At 29.8% G+C, this 22,310-nt stretch overlaps 1 long non-coding RNA gene across 1 annotated transcript in view; it reads right to left on the bottom strand.

The window, feature by feature from the left end:
* LOC145271014 (uncharacterized) overlaps window positions 1-19,347 on the bottom strand; it is a 70,958-nt gene extending 51,611 nt beyond the window's left edge. Inside the window, exon 1 of the long non-coding RNA XR_013865652.1 lies at window positions 16,884-19,347. This is a non-coding gene — a long non-coding RNA (uncharacterized LOC145271014). The remainder of the gene's footprint in view (window positions 1-16,883) is intronic.
* Between the last annotated feature and the right edge of the window lie 2,963 nt (window positions 19,348-22,310).

The raw sequence follows: 22,310 nt of genomic DNA, 5'->3' as shown, positions 1-22,310 counted from the left end.
ATTGCTTTCTATGAAGGTAATACGATTATGTATTGCTTTCTATGAAGGTAATACAATTATGTATTGCTTTCTATGAAGGTAATACAATCATGTATTGCTTTCTATGAAGGGAATACAATTATGTATTGCTTTCTATGAAGGTAATACGATTATGTATTGCTTTCTATGAAGGTAATACAATCATGTATTGCTTTCTATGAAGGTAATACAATCATGTATTGCTTTCTATGAATGTAATACGATTATGTATTGCTTTCTATGAAGGTAATACGATTATGTATTGCTTTCTATGAAGGTAATACAATTATGTATTGCTTTCTATGAAGGTAATACAATCATGTATTGCTTTCTATGAAGGTAATACGATTATGTATTGCTTTCTATGAAGGTAATACAATCATGTATTGCTTTCTATGAAGGTAATACGATTATGTATTGCTTTCTATGAAGGTAATACAATTATGTATTGCTTTCTATGAAGGTAATACAATTATGTATTGCTTTCTATGAAGGTAATACAATCATGTATTGCTTTCTATGAAGGTAATACGATTATGTATTGCTTTCTATGAAGGTAATACAATCATGTATTGCTTTCTATGAAGGTAATACAATCATGTATTGCTTTCTATGAAGGTAATACGATTATGTATTGCTTTCTATGAAGGTAATAAAATCATGTATTGCTTTCTATGAAGGTGATACAATTATGTATTGCTTTCTATGAAGGTAATACAATCATGTATTGCTTTCTATGAAGGTAATACAATCATGTATTGCTTTCTATGAAAGGAATACAATTATATATTGCTTTCTATGAAGGTAATACGATTATGTATTGCTTTCTATGAAAGTAATACAATCATGTATTGCTTTCTATGAAGGTAATAAAATCATGTATTGCTTTCTATGAAGGTAATACGATTATGTATTGCTTTCTATGAAGGTGATACGATTATGTATTGCTTTCTATGAAAGTAATACAATCATGTATTGCTTTCTATGAAGGTAATACAATCATGTATTGCTTTCTATGAAGGTAATACAATCATGTATTGCTTTCTATGAAAGTAATACAATCATGTATTGCTTTCTATGAAGGTAATACGATTATGTATTGCTTTCTATGAAGGTAATACAATCATGTATTGCTTTCTATGAAGGTAATACGATTATGTATTGCTTTCTATGAAGGTAAAACAATCATGTATTGCTTTCTATGAAGGTAATACGATTATGTATTGCTTTCTATGAAGGTAATACAATAATGTATTGCTTTCTATGAAGGTAATACAATCATGTATTGCTTTCTATGAAGGTAATATGATTATGTATTGCTTTCTATGAAGGTAATACAATTATGTATTGCTTTCTATGAAGGTAATACAATTATGTATTGCTTTCTATGAAGGTAATACGATTATGTATTGCTTTCTATGAAGGTAATACGATTATGTATTGCTTTCTATGAAAGTAATACAATCATGTATTGCTTTCTATGAAGGTAATACGATTATGTATTGCTTTCTATGAAGGTGATACGATTATGTATTGCTTTCTATGAAAGTAATACAATCATGTATTGCTTTCTATGAAGGTAATACAATCATGTATTGCTTTCTATGAAGGTAATACGATTATGTATTGCTTTCTATGAAGGTAATACAATTATGTATTGCTTTCTATGAAGGTAATACAATCATGTATTGCTTTCTATGAAGGTAATACAATCATCTATTGCTTTCTATGAAGGTAATACAATCATGTATTGCTTTCTATGAAAAAAATACAATTATGTATTGCTTTCTATGAAGGTAATACGATTATGTATTGCTTTCTATGAAAGTAATACAATCATGTATTGCTTTCTATGAAGGTAATACAATCATGTATTGCTTTCTATGAAAGTAATACAATCATGTATTGCTTTCTATGAAGGTAATACGATTATGTATTGCTTTCTATGAAGGTGATACGATTATGTATTGCTTTCTATGAAAGTAATACAATCATGTATTGCTTTCTATGAAGGTGATACGATTATGTATTGCTTTCTATGAATGTGATACGATTATGTATTGCTATCTATGAATGTAATACAATCATGTATTGCTTTCTATGAAGGTAATACGATTATGTATTGCTTTCTATGAAGGTAATACAATTATGTATTGCTTTCTATGAAGGTAATACAATCATGTATTGCTTTCTATGAAGGTAATACAATCATGTATTGCTTTCGATGAAGGTAATACAATTATGTATTGCTTTCTATGAAGGTAATACAATTATGTATTGCTTTCTATGAAGGTAATACAATCATGTATTGCTTTCTATGAAGGTAATACGATTATGTATTGCTTTCTATGAATGTGATACGATTACGTATTGCTTTCTATGAAGGTAATACGATTACGTATTGCTTTCCATGAAGGTAATACGATTATGTATTGCTTTCTATGAAGGTAATACGATTATGTATTGCGTTCTATGAAGGTAATACGATTATGTATTGCTTTCTATGAAAGTAATACAATCATGTATTGCTTTCTATGAAGGTAATAAAATCATGTATTGCTTTCTATGAAGGTAATACGATTATGTATTTCTTTCTATGAAGGTGATACGATTATGTATTGCTTTCTATGAAAGTAATACAATCATGTATTGCTTTCTATGAAGGTAATACAATCATGTATTGCTTTCTATGAAGGTAATACAATCATGTATTGCTTTCTATGAAGGTAATACGATTATGTATTGCTTTCTATGAAGGTAATACAATCATGTATTGCTTTTAATGAAGGTAATACAATTATGTATTGCTTTCTATGAAGGTAATACAATCATGTATTGCTTTCTATGAAGGTGATACAATTATGTATTGCTTTCTATGAAGGTGATACAATTATGTATTGCTTTCTATGAAGGTAATACAATTATGTATTGCTTTCTATGAAGGTAATACAATCATGTATTGCATTCTATGAAGGTAATACAATAATGTATTGCTTTCTATGAAGGTAATTCGATTATGTATTTCTTTCTATGAAGGTAATTCGATTATGTATTGCTTTCTATGAAGGTAATACAATCATGTATTGCTTTCTATGAAGGTAATACGATTATGTATTGCTTTCTATGAATGTAATACGATTATGTATTGCTTTCTATGAAGGTAATACGATCATGTATTGTTTTTAATGAAGGTAATACAATCATGTATTGCTGTCTATAAAGGTAATACGATTATGTATTGCTTTCTATGAAGGTAATACAATAATGTATTGCTTTCTATGAAGGTAATTCGATTATGTATTTCTTTCTATGAATGTAATACGATTATGTATTGCTTTCTATGAATGTAATACAATCATGTATTGCTTTCTATGAAGGTAATACAATCGTGTATTGCTTTCTATAAAGGTAATACGATTATGTATTGCTTTCTATGAATGTAATACAATCATGTATTGCTTTCTATGAAGGTAATACAATCATGTATTGCTGTCTATAAAGGTAATACGATTATGTATTGCTTTCTATGAAGGTAATACGATTATGTATTGCTTTCTATGAAGGTAATACGATTATGTATTGCTTTCTATGAAGGTAATACAATCATGTATTGCTTTCTATGAAGGTGATAAGATTATGTATTGCTTTCTATGAATGTAATACAATCATGTATTGCTTTCTATAAAGGTAATACGATTATGTATTGCTTTCTATGAAGGTAATACAATCATGTATTGCTTTCTATAAAGGTAATACGATTATGTATTGCTTTCTATGAAGGTAATACAATCATGTATTGCTGTCTATAAAGGTAATACGATTATGTATTGCTTTCTATGAAGGTAATACAATTATGTATTGCTTTCTATGAAGGTAATACAATTATGTATTGCTTTCTATGAAGGTAATACAATCATGTATTGCTTTCTATGAAGGTAATACGATTATGTATTGCTTTCTATGAAGGTAATACAATCATGTATTGCTTTCTATGAAGGTAATACAATCATGTATTGCTTTCTATGAAGGTAATACGATTATGTATTGCTTTCTATGAAGGTAATAAAATCATGTATTGCTTTCTATGAAGGTGATACAATTATGTATTGCTTTCTATGAAGGTAATACAATCATGTATTGCTTTCTATGAAGGTAATACAATCATGTATTGCTTTCTATGAAAGGAATACAATTATATATTGCTTTCTATGAAGGTAATACGATTATGTATTGCTTTCTATGAAAGTAATACAATCATGTATTGCTTTCTATGAAGGTAATAAAATCATGTATTGCTTTCTATGAAGGTAATACGATTATGTATTGCTTTCTATGAAGGTGATACGATTATGTATTGCTTTCTATGAAAGTAATACAATCATGTATTGCTTTCTATGAAGGTAATACAATCATGTATTGCTTTCTATGAAGGTAATACAATCATGTATTGCTTTCTATGAAGGTAATATGATTATGTATTGCTTTCTATGAAGGTAATACAATCATGTATTGCTTTCTATGAAGGTAATACGATTATGTATTGCTTTCTATGAAGGTAATACAATCATGTATTGCTTTCTATGAAGGTAATACGATTATGTATTGCTTTCTATGAAGGTAAAACAATCATGTATTGCTTTCTATGAAGGTAATACAATCATGTATTGCTTTCTATGAAGGTAATACAATCATGTATTGCTTTCTATGAAGGTAATACAATCATGTATTGCTTTCTATGAAAGGAATACAATTATGTATTGCTTTCTATGAAGGTAATACGATTATGTATTGCTTTCTATGAAAGTAATACAATCATGTATTGCTTTCTATGAAGGTAATACGATTATGTATTGCTTTCTATGAAGGTGATACGATTATGTATTGCTTTCTATGAAAGTAATACAATCATGTATTGCTTTCTATGAAGGTAATACAATTATGTATTGCTTTCTATGAAGGTAATACAATCATGTATTGCTTTCTATGAAAGGAATACAATTATCTATTGCTTTCTATGAAGGTAATACGATTATGTATTGCTTTCTATGAAGGTAATACGATTATGTATTGCTTTCTATGAAGGTAATACAATCATGTATTGCTTTCTATGAAGGTAATACAATCATGTATTGCTTTCTATGAAGGTAATACAATTATGTATTGCTTTCTATGAAGGTAATACAATCATGTATTGCTTTCTATGAAGGTAATACAATCATGTATTGCTTTCGATGAAGGTAATACAATTATGTATTGCTTTCTATGAAGGTAATACAATTATGTATTGCTTTCTATGAAGGTAATACAATCATGTATTGCTTTCTATGAAGGTAATACGATTATGTATTGCTTTCTATGAAGGTAATACGATTACGTATTGCTTTCTATGAAGGTAATACAATTATGTATTGCTTTCTATGAAGGTAATACAATCATGTATTGCTTTCTATGAAGGTGATACGATTATGTATTGCTTTCTATGAAGGTAATACAATCATGTATTGCTTTCTATGAAGGTAATACAATCATGTATTGCTTTCTATGAAAGGAATACAATTATGTATTGCTTTCTATGAAGGTAATACGATTATGTATTGCTTTCTATGAAAGTAATACAATCATGTATTGCTTTCTATGAAGGTAATACGATTATGTATTGCTTTCTATGAAGGTGATACGATTATGTATTGCTTTCTATGAAAGTAATACAATCATGTATTGCTTTCTATGAAGGTAATACAATTATGTATTGCTTTCTATGAAGGTAATACAATCATGTATTGCTTTCTATGAAAGGAATACAATTATGTATTGCTTTCTATGAAGGTAATACGATTATGTATTGCTTTCTATGAAGGTAATACGATTATGTATTGCTTTCTATGAAGGTAATACAATCATGTATTGCTTTCTATGAAGGTAATACAATCATGTATTGCTTTCTATGAAGGTAATACAATTATGTATTGCTTTCTATGAAGGTAATACAATCATGCATTGCTTTCGATGAAGGTAATACAATTATGTATTGCTTTCTATGAAGGTAATACAATTATGTATTGCTTTCTATGAAGGTAATACAATCATGTATTGCTTTCTATGAAGGTAATACGATTATGTATTGCTTTCTATGAATGTGATACGATTACGTATTGCTTTCTATGAAGGTAATACGATTACGTATTGCTTTCCATGAAGGTAATACGATTATGTATTGCTTTCTATGAAGGTAATACGATTATGTATTGCGTTCTATGAAGATAATACGATTATGTATTGCTTTCTATGAAAGTAATACAATCATGTATTGCTTTCTATGAAGGTAATAAAATCATGTATTGCTTTCTATGAAGGTAATACGATTATGTATTGCTTTCTATGAAGGTGATACGATTATGTATTGCTTTCTATGAAAGTAATACAATCATGTATTGCTTTCTATGAAGGTAATACAATCATGTATTGCTTTCTATGAAGGTAATACAATCATGTATTGCTTTCTATGAAGGTAATACGATTATGTATTGCTTTCTATGAAGGTAATACAATCATGTATTGCTTTCTATGAAGGTAATACAATCATGTATTGCTTTTAATGAAGGTAATACAATCATGTATTGCTTTCTATGAAGGTGATACAATTATGTATTGCTTTCTATGAAGGTGATACAATTATGTATTGCTTTCTATGAAGGTAATACAATTATGTATTGCTTTCTATGAAGGTAATACAATCATGTATTGCTTTCTATGAAGGTAATACAATAATGTATTGCTTTCTATGAAGGTAATTCGATTATGTATTGCTTTCTATGAAGGTAATACAATCATGTATTGCTTTCTATGAAGGTAATACGATTATGTATTGCTTTCTATGAATGTAATACGATTATGTATTGCTTTCTATGAAGGTAATACAATCATGTATTGCTTTCTATGAATGTAATACGATTATGTATTGCTTTCTATGAATGTAATACGATCATGTATTGCTTTCTATGAATGTAATACAATCATGTATTGCTTTCTATGAAGGTAATACAATCATGTATTGCTTTCTATGAATGTAATACGATTATGTATTGCTTTCTATGAATGTAATACGATTATGTATTGCTTTCTATGAAGGTAATACAATTATGTATTGCTTTCTATGAAGGTAATACAATCATGTATTGCTTTCTATGAAGGTAATACGATTATGTATTGCTTTCTATGAATGTAATACGATTATGTATTGCTTTCTATGAAGGTAATACAATCATGTATTGCTTTCTATGAAGGTAATACAATAATGTATTGCTTTCTATGAAGGTAATTCGATTATGTATTGCTTTCTATGAAGGTAATACAATCATGTATTGCTTTCTATGAAGGTGATACAATTATGTATTGCTTTCTATGAAGGTGATACAATTATGTATTGCTTTCTATGAAGGTAATACAATTATGTATTGCTTTCTATGAAGGTAATACAATCATGTATTGCTTTCTATGAAGGTAATACGATTATGTATTGCTTTCTATGAATGTAATACGATTATGTATTGCTTTCTATGAAGGTAATACAATCATGTATTGCTTTCTATGAAGGTAATACGATTATGTATTGCTTTCTATGAAGGTAATTCGATTATGTATTGCTTTCTATGAAGGTAATACAATCATGTATTGCTTTCTATGAAGGTAATACGATTATGTATTGCTTTCTATGAATGTAATACGATTATGTATTGCTTTCTATGAATGTAATACGATTATGTATTGCTTTCTATGAAGGTAATACAATCATGTATTGCTTTCTATGAATGTAATACGATTATGTATTGCTTTCTATGAAGGTAATACAATCATGTATTGCTTTCTATGAAGGTAATACAATCATGTATTGCTTTCTATGAATGTAATACGATTATGTATTGCTTTCTATGAATGTAATACGATTATGTATTGCTTTCTATGAAGGTAATACAATCATGTATTGCTTTCTATGAAGGTAATACAATCATGTATTGCTTTCTATGAAGGTAATACGATTATGTATTGCTTTCTATGAATGTAATACGATTATGTATTGCTTTCTATGAATGTAATACGATTATGTATTGCTTTCTATGAATGTAATACAATCATGTATTGCTTTCTATGAAGGTAATACAATAATGTATTGCTTTCTATGAAGGTAATACAATCATGTATTGCTTTCTATGAAGGTAATACAATCATGTATTGCTTTCTATGAAGGTAATACGATTATGTATTGCTTTCTATGAATGTAATACGATTATGTATTGCTTTCTATGAATGTAATACGATTATGTATTGCTTTCTATGAATGTAATACAATCATGTATTGCTTTCTATGAATGTAATACGATTATGTATTGCTTTCTATGAAGGTAATACAATCATGTATTGCTTTCTATGAATGTAATACAATCATGTATTGCTTTCTATGAATGTAATACGATTATGTATTGCTTTCTATGAAGGTAATACAATCATGTATTGCTTTCTATGAAGGTAATACAATCATGTATTGCTTTCTATGAAGGTAATACAATCATGTATTGCTTTCTATGAAGGTAATACAATCATGTATTGCTTTCTATGAAGGTAATACAATCATGTATTGCTTTCTATGAAGGTAATACAATCATGTATTGCTTTCTATGAAGGTAATACGATTATGTATTGCTTTCTATGAATGTAATACAATCATGTATTGCTTTCTATGAATGTAATACGATTATGTATTGCTTTCTATGAATGTAATACGATTATGTATTGCTTTCTATGAATGTAATACGATTATGTATTGCTTTCTATGAATGTAATACAATCATGTATTGCTTTCTATGAAGGTAATACAATCATGTATTGCTTTCTATGAATGTAATACGATTATGTATTGCTTTCTATGAAGGTAATACAATCATGTATTGCTTTCTATGAAGGTAATACAATCATGTATTGCTTTCTATGAAGGTAATTCGATTATGTATTGCTTTCTATGAAGGTAATACAATCATGTATTGCTTTCTATGAATGTAATACGATTATGTATTGCTTTCTATGAATGTAATACGATTATGTATTGCTTTCTATGAATGTAATACGATTATGTATTGCTTTCTATGAATGTAATACAATCATGTATTGCTTTCTATGAAGGTAATACAATCATGTATTGCTTTCTATGAATGTAATACGATTATGTATTGCTTTCTATGAAGGTAATACAATCATGTATTGCTTTCTATGAATGTAATACGATTATGTATTGCTTTCTATGAATGTAATACGATTATGTATTGCTTTCTATGAAGGTAATACAATCATGTATTGCTTTCTATGAAGGTAATACAATCATGTATTGCTTTCTATGAAGGTAATACGATCATGTATTGCTTTCTATGAAGGTAATACAATCATGTATTGCTTTCTATGAAGGTAATACAATCATGTATTGCTTTCTATGAAGGTAATACAATCATGTATTGCTGTCTATAAAGGTAATACGATTATGTATTGCTTTCTATGAAGGTAATACAATAATGTATTGCTTTCTATGAAGGTAATTCGATTATGTATTTCTTTCTATGAATGTAATACGATTATGTATTGCTTTCTATGAATGTAATACAATCATGTATTGCTTTCTATAAAGGTAATACGATTATGTATTGCATTCTATGAATGTAATACAATCATGTATTGCTTTCTATAAAGGTAATACGATTATGTATTGCTTTCTATGAATGTAATACAATCATGTATTGCTGTCTATAAAGGTAATACGATTATGTATTGCTTTCTATGAAGGTAATACAATAATGTATTGCTTTCTATGAAGGTAATTCGATTATGTATTTCTTTCTATGAATGTAATACGATTATGTATTGCTTTCTATAAAGGTAATACAATCATGTATTGCTTTCTATAAAGGTAATACGATTATGTATTGCTTTCTATGAATGTAATACAATCATGTATTGCTTTCTATGAAGGTAATACAATCATGTATTGCTGTCTATAAAGGTAATACGATTATGTATTGCTTTCTATGAAGGTAATACGATTATGTATTGCTTTCTATGAAGGTAATACGATTATGTATTGCTTTCTATGAAGGTAATACAATCATGTATTGCTTTCTATGAAGGTGATAAGATTATGTATTGCTTTCTATGAATGTAATACAATCATGTATTGCTTTCTATAAAGGTAATACGATTATGTATTGCTTTCTATGAATGTAATACAATCATGTATTGCTTTCTATAAAGGTAATACGATTATGTATTGCTTTCTATGAAGGTAATACGATTATGTATTGCTTTCTATGAAGGTAATACAATCATGTATTGCTTTCTATGAAGGTAATACAATCATGTATTGCTTTCTATGAAGGTAATACAATCATGTATTGCTTTCTATAAAGGTAATACGATTATGTATTGCTTTCTATGAATGTAATACAATCATGTATTGCTTTCTATAAAGGTAATACGATTATGTATTGCTTTCTATAAAGGTAATACGATTATGTATTGCTTTCTATGAAGGTAATACAATCATGTATTGCTTTCTATGAAGGTAATACAATCATGTATTGCTTTCTATGAAGGTAATATGATTATGTATTGCTTTCTATGAAGGTAATACAATCATGTATTGCTTTCTATGAAGGTAATACAATCATGTATTGCTTTCTATGAAGGTAATACAATCATGTATTGCTTTCTATGAAGGTAATACGATTATGTATTGCTTTCTATGAAGGTAATACGATTATGTATTGCTTTCTATGAAGGTAATACAATCATGTATTGCTTTCTATGAAGGTAATACGATTATGTATTGCTTTCTATGAAGGTAATACAATCATGTATTGCTTTCTATGAAGGTAATACGATTATGTATTGCTTTCTATGAAGGTAATGCAATCATGTATTGCTGTCTATGAAGGTAATATGATTATGTATTGCTTTCTATGAAGGTAATACAATCATGTATTGCTTTCTATGAAGGTAATACAATCATGTATTGCTTTCTATGAAGGTAATACGATTATGTATTGCTTTCTATGAAGGTAATACGATTATGTATTGCTTTCTATGAAGGTAATACAATCATGTATTGCTTTCTATGAAGGTAATACAATCATGTATTGCTTTCTATGAAGGTAATACGATTATGTATTGCTTTCTATGAAGGTAATACAATCATGTATTGCTTTCTATGAAGGTAATACAATCATGTATTGCTTTCTATGAAGGTAATACAATCATGTATTGCTTTCTATGAAGGTAATACAATCATGTATTGCTTTCTATGAAGGTAATACGATTATGTATTGCTGTCTATGAAGGTAATACAATCATGTATTGCTTTCTATGAAGGTAATATGATTATGTATTCCTTTCTATGAAGGTAATACAATCATGTATTGCTTTCTATGAAGGTAATACAATCATGTATTGCTTTCTATGAAGGTAATACGATTATGTATTGCTTTCTATGAAGGTAATACAATCATGTATTGCTTTCTATGAAGGTAATATGATTATGTATTGCTTTCTATGAAGGTAATACAATCATGTATTGCTTTCTATGAAGGTAATACAATCATGTATTGCTTTCTATGAAGGTAATACGATTATGTATTGCTTTCTATGAAGGTAATACAATCATGTATTGCTTTCTATGAAGGTAATACAATCATGTATTGCTTTCTATGAAGGTAATACAATCATGTATTGCTTTCTATGAAGGTAATACAATCATGTATTGCTTTCTATGAAGGTAATACGATTATGTATTGCTGTCTATGAAGGTAATACAATCATGTATTGCTTTCTATGAAGGTAATACGATTATGTATTGCTTTCTATGAAGGTAATACAATCATGTATTGCTTTCTATGAAGGTAATACAATCATGTATTGCTTTCTATAAAGGTAATACAATCATGTATTGCTTTCTATGAAGGTAATACAATCATGTATTGCTTTCTATGAAGGTAATACAATCATGTATTGCTTTCTATGAAGGTAATACAATCATGTATTGCTTTCTATGAAGGTAATACAATCATGTATTGCTTTCTATGAAGGTAATACGATTATGTATTGCTTTCTATGAAGGTAATACAATCATGTATTGCTTTCTATGAAGGTAATACGATTATGTATTGCTTTCTATGAAGGTAATACGATTATGTATTGCTTTCTATGAATGTAATACAATCATGTATTGCTTTCTATGAAGGTAATATGATTATGTATTGCTTTCTATGAAGGTAATACAATCATGTATTGCTTTCTATGAAGGTAATACAATCATGTATTGCTTTCTATGAAGGTAATATGATTATGTATTGCTTTCTATGAAGGTAATACAATCATGTATTGCTTTCTATGAAGGTAATACAATCATGTATTGCTTTCTATGAAGGTGATACGATTATGTATTGCTTTCTATGAAGGTAATACAATCATGTATTGCTTTCTATAAAGGTAATACGATTATGTATTGCTTTCTATGAAGGTAATACAATCATGTATTGCTTTCTATGAAGGTAATACGATTATGTATTGCTTTCTATGAAGGTAATACGATTATGTATTGCTTTCTATGAAGGTAATACAATCATGTATTGCTTTCTATGAAGGTAATACGATTATGTATTGCTTTCTATGAAGGTAATACAATCATGTATTGCTTTCTATGAAGGTAATACGATTATGTATTGCTTTCTATGAAGGTAATACAATCATGTATTGCTTTCTATGAAGGTAATATGATTATGTATTGCTTTCTATGAAGGTAATACAATCATGTATTGCTTTCTATGAAGGTAATACAATCATGTATTGCTTTCTATGAAGGTAATACAATCATGTATTGCTTTCTATGAAGGTAATACAATCATGTATTGCTTTCTATGAAGGTAATACGATTATGTATTGCTGTCTATGAAGGTAATACAATCATGTATTGCTTTCTATGAAGGTAATACGATTATGTATTGCTTTCTATGAAGGTAATACAATCATGTATTGCTTTCTATGAAGGTAATACGATTATGTATTGCTTTCTATGAAGGTAATACCATTATGTATTGCTTCCTATTAAATGGTATACGATTATGTATTGCTTTCCATGAAGGTTAGGGTTAGGGTTATTATTGCTTTCTATAAAAGGTAATACAACTATGTAATCAGAGAAATGTATGCTTTCTGTGGATGAATCTCTATTGTGGGGAGTTTTAATTCTCAGTTTCTGTCTTTGAAGTCATGTTTAATGGATGTGTTTTATGGATCTCCAATTCAATGGATCCTTTCCTGCTTTATTCTGCAGAAAGCATTATCAGAATTCATGCTTACTGTGGGGTAATTCCCATTCTAGTGAGTTTGGATTGATTGCCAATTTCTAGTTTTGACGTCGATTTGAAAGGATGCAAAATATTCAGCTTTATTCAAGAAACTTTCCTACTTTACGCAACAGAGAGCATTATCAGAAAGTCAAGTTTTTTTTTTGTATCTTAATCTTCATAGTGAGGAGTTCAATTAATTGTATAAGAAATTGGTTCATTTTTATGACATGCCCTAGTGTATTATAAACACCTCAACCTCCCAATGTTAAGAATGGCGTTCATAATAAACAGCCCCTCAGCCTCCCCATGTTAAGAACAGCTTTCAAGGTCGGGGGTGTTTATTCCGAAAGTCGTTCTTAACATGGGGAGGTTGGGGTGTTTATAATACACTGGGGCACATCGTAAAAATTGACCACGAAATTACTAAATCAGTTCAATTTCTGTCATGAACTATGTTGAACTTTCTACTGTATGGTGAAGTGTAATCACTATTCTAAATTCTTTATTTGCCTCAGTCAAGAAGGATGGACTACAAAAATGGGCACACAAAACCCATCGCTCATGCAAGAACTGATAGAATCAAGAAATTCATTACAGGAAAGAGTTTCTGGCTTTGCGAATTGTGTGTCTTTTAGAGGCTATCTTCTATGTGAATTTTCTTCACAAGAACTAACATAATCGCTGGAAAATCGGAAATAAAAAACTGGAAGAATATTAGCTTCGGCACGATTGATGACATTCATTAGATGTGTTTTTACCATTATTTGGTTAATTTTCGATTTTTGAACGATTATAGAGAATCTAAATCAGCTGTAATGGACACTACCATTTTTTGCGTTCTACTCAAAAAACTTTGAACTACAATTTTTTTAAGTAAAAAAAAATTATATATATATATATATATATATATAGATATATAGATATATAATGTACATACAAAAACACTTCACAATAAGTTAAAAAACAAAAAACTTATTAGCTGTATTTTTATCTTTTATGTCCTTTTTTTGTTTCAGTTTGTAGGCTATTCTAAAAAAATATCCAAGAGACCTAATAGTTTACACATTCTGGGATTTAATTATCTCAAATTTACTGTAACTTAGTGAATATTTTCCATTCAAAATAAATATATATATTTTAAATGATAGGTACGTGCAAAATGAATGCCGATGCTCAAAATGTATAAACATTTTGACCCCTTCCTTTACTTAAAAATTCACCAAAAATCAGGAAATTAACTAATTTTAATGAATTTTTCAGTATTTATCAAACAATGATCGCGGAATATAATGAACTAATTATTTTTATTTAAATCTAAGTTAAAATGTATTATTTTGTTTAAACAAAAAATACCTTTACTAAAGTTATGGTTTTCAGTAGTAAATAAAAAACGCAAGACTTTATTTTTGCTTTTTTTATATATAAAGCATCGTAATTTGTAAATAAAAATAAAATAATTTTATAGGAACATTACGAAAAAAGCCCCCAAATCCATATTAATATATATATAACTCGAAGAAAAATGAATTTCTCGAACTACCGATATTATCATTGAATTAAGCATTGCTTATTTTCACACAAAAAAATTATAATTGCAAAAATATTTCTACTTTTTTTTTTTTTAAATTACGGGTTTCGCATAATTTTTATAAGCAAGATTTTAATAATTTCCTTGCTCGCAAGAATGTGAAACTTTCAGCGTAACATATTTTTGATATAATATTGAACAATAATTAAGAAAAAAATTAATTTAAAAATGGAACATAGAAAAATAATTAAATTAACAAATGCAAAAATACAAACGTTCAAAAAAGGAATGTACGAATATCAGAATCAGAATTTTTGTAGGATAAAATATAAAAACTCGCAATTTCTCTTTTAAAAGTGGGTTGTTTATTTTCTTTATGGATTATACTTCCAAAATAAACTATTAAAGTTGTTCTAAAAGTAATAGAAATATTTTTTTATTTTTTAAAAAACAGTAATGAAATTAATTGAATTTTACAAGTATTTTTCAATTTTTAAACTTTAAAAATCTATCAAAATGTTTCTATTGATTCAATTGTTACAATATTTTCAGAGTCAATGTGAAATTTAATGCTCTTTCCAATAAACTGAATATAATATTTTAGACAAATGTTTTTTTTTAATTCACGCCCCACCCCATTTTTAAGTGTCTGTTAAAAAGTAAATAATTAATTTACTCACCAAAGTTTTATATATCACAAATTGAAGATAAAAGATCAATAAATAATATATTCAAATTTAAAACAAAAAAAGTAGTGTTTTTTAGAAATTTACCTGTAAAGTCTGAAGTTTAAAACCTTTTTTTTTTAACCACGTTGTTTGTTTTTTTCTTTTGTTTGTTTTTTTTTTAATGAAACCTTGATCCTTTAATTGAAAAAAAAATTAGGGCTTGAATTACATTTTTCGAGTAGTTATAAGCTTGGAAAGACAGGGGGTCGAATTAATTCACGCCTCCCATTTTGAAATGTCTATTAAAAAGTAAATAATTAATTTACTCATTAAAGTGTTATATATCACAAATTGAAGATAAAAGATCAATAAATAATATATTCAAATTTAAAACAAAAAAAATGTAGTGTTTTTTTAGAAATTTACCTGTAAAGACCGAAGTTTAAAACTTTTTTTTTTTTTTAAACACGTTGTTTTTTTTTATTTATTTTTTTTTATGAAACCTTGGTCCTTGCTCCCTTAATTGAAAAAAAAAAAATAGGGATTGAATTATATTTTTCGAGGAGTTATAAGCTTGGAAAGACGGGGTGGAATTATTAAATATTTTTCACGAAATTTCTGACACACCTACGGATGAGCGGCTGGGGAAAAAAAGAACTTCCTTCCTTTTAATTACTTGACGTCATTTTCAGTCTTTTGATTGCATGAAATTTTGGGCCCTCGTAATTTTCGGGTTTACAAAATTGTAGTTTGTTGCGTTTTGCGAATGGCAGAATCACTCGGTTTTGGGATAATTAATTTATGTTTTGTACAAAATATGTGGGGGGTATTATTATTATTCAATTCAATATTTTAGGACTTTACTTAACTAATTATCTTTGAAATAGACCCAGAAAACTAATATTTATCTTTTAAAGGATTTTTTTTACAATGAATTTATTTAACTTCAAAGTTTTGCTGAATTGGGTAGCTCGCCGTGAAAACATTTTCATAACTTTTTTTTTTTTTTTTTTTTCACGTGTACAGATATTTTTTTCCTCTTGGAAATTAAGTTTGGTCTTTAATCTTTCAAATACAATCAAAAAGTAGTCGGAAACCGACAAAAGAAAATTATGATAAATCGGCTTTCAAAACTAGGTTCCCCATTTTTGTCCGCCCATTTTTGCCCGTACCTATTAAATGAAAAGGTGATGGCGAAAGTGAGATTTTTAATTAAAATAAAATAACAAAAAAACAATGAATTATAAAAGTACAAATTTTCGAAGCAAAACGTGTGAAAAATCTTACCTTTCAATTAATAGAGAAAATTTGGTTGGTCTGTTGATATTTCTTAATCTTAAATCGACATTAATTGTGTCTATTAAACGACACACGTGTTTACAAGTTGATAACAACATGGCTGCCAATCTCGTTTAAATCTCGTCGTCAACGTTTCCTGCAAATTTGGAAGTAACTATGACTTAACATTTCGGCTTATTGGAATTTTAAAAAAACTAACACAATTTCTCTTTTTTTCTTAGTCCGGTTCATAAACAAAAAATAGAATAAATTTGATACTCCTTGGGCGTCGAGTTCCATGGCGAATAGCATAAAAAAAAAAAAAAAACAAGTGTCGCTGTCGCTTCCTTCCTGACGCAAGCACACGTAACATTTTTTTTATTTTTATTTACTGACGTTGTTGTAGTAACTAAACGATTATTTGTCACATTATTTATTTATTTTGAAAAAAAAGTTTTACCCTTTATGAATATTTACAGAAACAAGTTACTAAACACTTTTACAGACATTTGTTTTTAAATTTCTTTTTAAATGACGACTTTTATCGATTTTTTTGTAATAGCATTTGTGGATGTATATGCTGAGTTTTTTTTTAATTTCTTTTTAAATAGCGACTTTTTATCGACTTTTTGCGGATGGATAAAAAACGAAAAAAAATAACTAAACCATTTACTGAAAATTTCTCAGTATCTTAACTTTAATAACATTTATTTGTTAAAAATATTTGTAAAAGTGAGAAATTATCAGTAAATGGTTTAGTTATTTTTTTTTTTTTATCCATCATCCGCCAATGTGGGTGATTCTTTTTTGGGACGCCAGGCAGGACGCCAAAAAGTACGCTACGGGCCAAATTTCATTCCGTCATAAACACAACTTCACACAGAAAAAAAAAAAAAAAACAACTTGTTTTTACACTTTTATCTCGCGAATAAACATGAAATTATATATTGAAAACCGTGTTTATTATTTTTAATATCCAACAACGGAGTTGAAGTCAATAATTCCGATTTTAAAACAAAACTATTTTTTTGATAAATCTCTGTTTGGCGTACTCATGAATTATTTTTTTTTTAAGAATAGAATTGAATAAAGTTTATTTTTACAAGAATGTTCAGACATTTTAGGCAAATAAGCATAAAAATATATATGAAAACCCGCGTTTATTATTTTTTTTTTAAAATCCAAATTATACATCGAGTATGAAGTTGACTTGGACTCATGTTTTTCTTAGAAAGGACGCCGTGAAAGCCCCCCTAACTTCACCTTATACTGGCCCTTATCGCGTGCTTTCACGTAGCGATAAACTTTTTACTTTAGATATCAGTGGTAAAAGAGAAACTGTCTCTATTGATAGAGTAAAAAAAGCCTTTCTTGACACAAAAACACATGAGTCACACATTCCCCCTACTTTCACACAGCATCAAAACTATGCATACATCTGAAGTAAATGCTCCAAATGAAGGCAATCATGTCACCACTACACGTCGATGGGTACACTGGCCGAAGAGACTGTGTTAAATTTTGTATTTCTGTTTAAAAAATATTTTTTCCGTTTTTTCCCTTCTTTCCAGAAAAAAAAAAAGTTGCAAATATTTCCCAACTTTTCACACAAAAGAACATTTTTTTCTTTTTCGTAAAAATAAATACAATAAATGACATTTTTATTTTTCACTATTTGTTATGCTACTTTTTTCTCTGTCGGCTTTCAGCCTAAGCAGGGGGTTATGTAGCAGAAACAAATGGAACTTTTTTCTTTCACGAATCAATGACTCTTCCCTGTGCTATTTGGCCACATACTGACCAATCAGGGGTACGGCGCATTGATCCTTCCTATCTCCTAAGGAATTCGACCAGCATCCGGTTTGAGGAATAAGAACTCGTCCTTACTGAGAGTGACACCAAACAGAACGCACCTCCCTTTTCTTCTGTCTCTCCACCTCGGTGTTATCTCTACTGGTATCAACGATTCCACTGGAAATAACTACCACGATAGCACCAGGTGGCCGGAGTCCAGCTTTTAACCAGGAACATATCACATTCTCCTTAATAAACCTTTGCTGTGTTACATTTTATGAAGTTGTTGTGTTCGTCATTTCAGAAGCTTGTATTGAATTATTTTTTTTTTATTAGGTTATGCCCTAAAAGCATTCTAAACCCTAAAGTGTTTTCCATTTTTGGTACATGAGTGTTCTGGTCCACCACTCGTCCAGTAATTCCTTGATCACGGTCCCTATACTGCAGAAGTTATGATTTACTGAATTTCACTGTCATTATTTATTCAGTGATGCTATTCAAAATGAGTGACCTTTGTTGTGTCGGAGTGATCATTAGTTTCTGGATTCCAATGCAGAGTCACCAATTATAGGTATTCTGAAAGGGGATGTGTAGAGGTTACTTTTTTTATCAGATTTGCCAAATATAGGAACTCACAGAAGCGGTGGTGTCAATTTGTAAGAACTTACACAGTAGGGGGTTACGCATTATAAGTCCTGACTGTGGTGTCACTAACTTCTACGTGTGTGACTTTGTGTTCACCCATTCACAATCAGGATCCATCAATTTTTAAGACCAAGTTTGCAGGTGCAGGAATCTCTTGAAGTCGAAAGTAATAGAGTATCTGCAGAACCATTAAAGGTAAATTTAATGAGATCGCCAATTAATAGAAGGTTTCCACCAAAGCACATGCTCACATACATAAGTCTGGAAAATAACGACACTTGACAAAGAACTCGAAATCACTGTATTAACATAAAGCGACAAAATTTATTTATGTGATAAGAATATTAATTCAAATCATTCCAACGTAAGAGTTTTTTGTAACTAGTGTTTTCTTATGCAATATTAGGTAATTGAGGCTCTCGTGAGAATATCATGAAGTTTAAGATGACTGATTTTTAGGAACAGTGTCACACGTGGCTTGAAATTAATGTTTTTTTTTGATAGAAAAAAAAAACATGTAAGCAAAATATGCATGTGTGTGATCATGAGAAAACAGTTCGAAATTACATTGTTAAAAGAAGAATTAATTCTCAATCGATGTAGTAATTTTCCATGATGAGGATTAAGGTTTGTGTGCATGGTGCGCAAAATACAGACGGGAGAATTAAACGCTTCTCAGTCGCAGAGTTTCATTGACATCCAGTCTTGGGGAAGACAAGAAAGACACTGAAATAAAAATTAGAATGAACTGATTTTCATGGAAATTTCTAATATAACAATATTCTTGAACATTCCAGCCTGTTTGCTGTGTCACTATGTGCGGGGACGCAGCATAATTCCTTTGTTCCATGGTTGCAGATTGTCAAATTCCAATGTTGTGTGCTTACACATTCTGGTACACATGGGTGTTGAAAACTGTGATCGCTTCGATAATATTTCTGCTGAAGATTGCTTCTGACCATATGTAGCAGTCACTACCAATTAAAGAAATTTATCTTAAAAATAGAAAAAGTTAAATTAATTTAACCAAGTACTTTATCCACTACACCACAAGTCCTTGCGCACTTCTTTGGCATATTAGAAGTTCAGTTTTCAAATTACACTCTTCTGGAGGTTGAAGGTTCAATCATCAGTGCAAGCTACACTCAAAATACAATTGCAAATTAATTAGAAATTCTACCCAGTCATGACTGACGAAACAAGAATATGTCCCCCCCCCCCACTGTGGCTTAAATAAAAGATTCCGTTCTAAATTCCTTGCAGATTCTGAATTTGACAGATAGATTATCAAATTCAACAAAATAAATCTGCAGTTACATGGACCAAAACGATGTGAAAATATCACTCATTTTTTTTTTTCTAATTATTGTAATAACTTTTTTAAAATTAGTAAATTAAAATCCTATTGCTGGATTACATAAATCATTGTTATATGTTTTCGAAATATTTCTTAATACAAATAAGTTACAATAAGAAGAAATAACAGGACGTCATTGATCTGCATATTAAGTACTAGCCTGGCTCCCCGGCATTGCCCTGGTGTATGGAGGTGTGTGTTGAGCAAAAAAAAAAACATGGCAGTAGGCAGGCAGAAACCCGTATGAAACATTATTTAAAAGAATGCCAAAACATGAGATTCATTTATGAGAAGCGGAATACGGTCTCCATTTTTTTTATTGAACTCCAGTTCCATGTCAAACGGAAGTAAAGGTATATCCGAGACTTCTTTACTGAAGAGTTCTTTAAGGGGAGATAATGGTTCATACTATGACATCCCTCTTCTTTCAATAATTGAAATGGAAAGAGAAAAAAAAGGAATTTATTTACAATGATAAGATAAAAGAAGAAAATAAAAAGTCAGTTAGTAACTGTCTCATCTCTGAATCTTTTGGGGTATGTGACGACACGTCCAGATCTGGTGGTTTGAACTGTCGTATGGTTGCTATAGGTGCCCGTGTCTGGCACTCCATGGGGTGTACGTTTGAAAGGTGTCTGTTGACATTGTGTACTGTTCGTCTCTATACTCGATGAACCGTCCCTGGTAGGTTCCTGAGGAATTTCAGTGGAGTGCATCTCTGGATGTGATATGCTTCTGGGTGGGATTACTCTAAGATGCTGTCGATTTCGACAAAGAGTTTTTCCAGAGGGGGTCTGTACTATGTACGACCTTGGTTCTCGGTCCAATTGTGTGACAACTGCAGGAGACCACTCACCTGCTTCTTTATTTAACACACGTACAGGTTGTCCGATGGGCAGTCTGGGCAGCTCTTTTGTATGTTGATCATGGTACATCTTCTGTTTTTCTTGCTTCTGATACAGTCATTCCCTTATTTTCTCTTTGTTAGCGTTTTGGTTGGTGCATTTGACTGGGATGTTCCCTGCTAGCTTCCTTTGGTATATAAGCTCACCTGGTGAGGGAAGGGTATGATCTAAAGGAGTCGAACGCAAGTATAATAGTACCATATCCAAGTCATGACCGCTGGAGGCAGCTTTTTTGAATGCAGATTTCACTCCCTGGATACAGAGTTCAGCAAAGCGATTTGACTGCGGAAACTTAGGTGAGGATGTGTGGTGTTCAAAACCTCATTCTTTTGCGAATTGCTTGAAATGTATCGAGCTGAAGTGTGGGCCATTGTCACTTATCACTCTCTTTGGAATTCCTTGTTCTCCAAATATTTGCTTTGTCAGTTTAATAACTTCCTGACTGGAGAACTCCTTCAAAACTCGCACAAATGGGAACTTGGAATAATAGTCCGCAATGAGCATAAAGTTGAGACCTCCAGTGTGAAATAAGTCGGTAGCCACTATCTGCCATGGCCTCACCGGAATCTCATGGGGCATCAGGGGTTCAGCACTCTGCATTTTTTGGTGCTGTTAGCAAATGGTACATTGTTGTACTATGTTGTCGATGTCTTTGTTAATGTTGTGCCAAAAAAACGCAACTTTTGGCTCGGAGTTTACATTTCTCTATCCCTTGGTGCCCATAATGTATTTTCT

The sequence above is a fragment of the Euprymna scolopes genome, chromosome 46 (assembly GCF_053919585.1).
Source record: "Euprymna scolopes isolate OS-2025 chromosome 46, ASM5391958v1, whole genome shotgun sequence".
Classification (NCBI taxonomy): Eukaryota; Metazoa; Mollusca; class Cephalopoda; order Sepiida; family Sepiolidae; genus Euprymna; species Euprymna scolopes.
The sequence above is the reverse complement of the archived record's forward strand: the minus strand, read 5'-3'. Positions and strand labels throughout refer to the sequence as shown.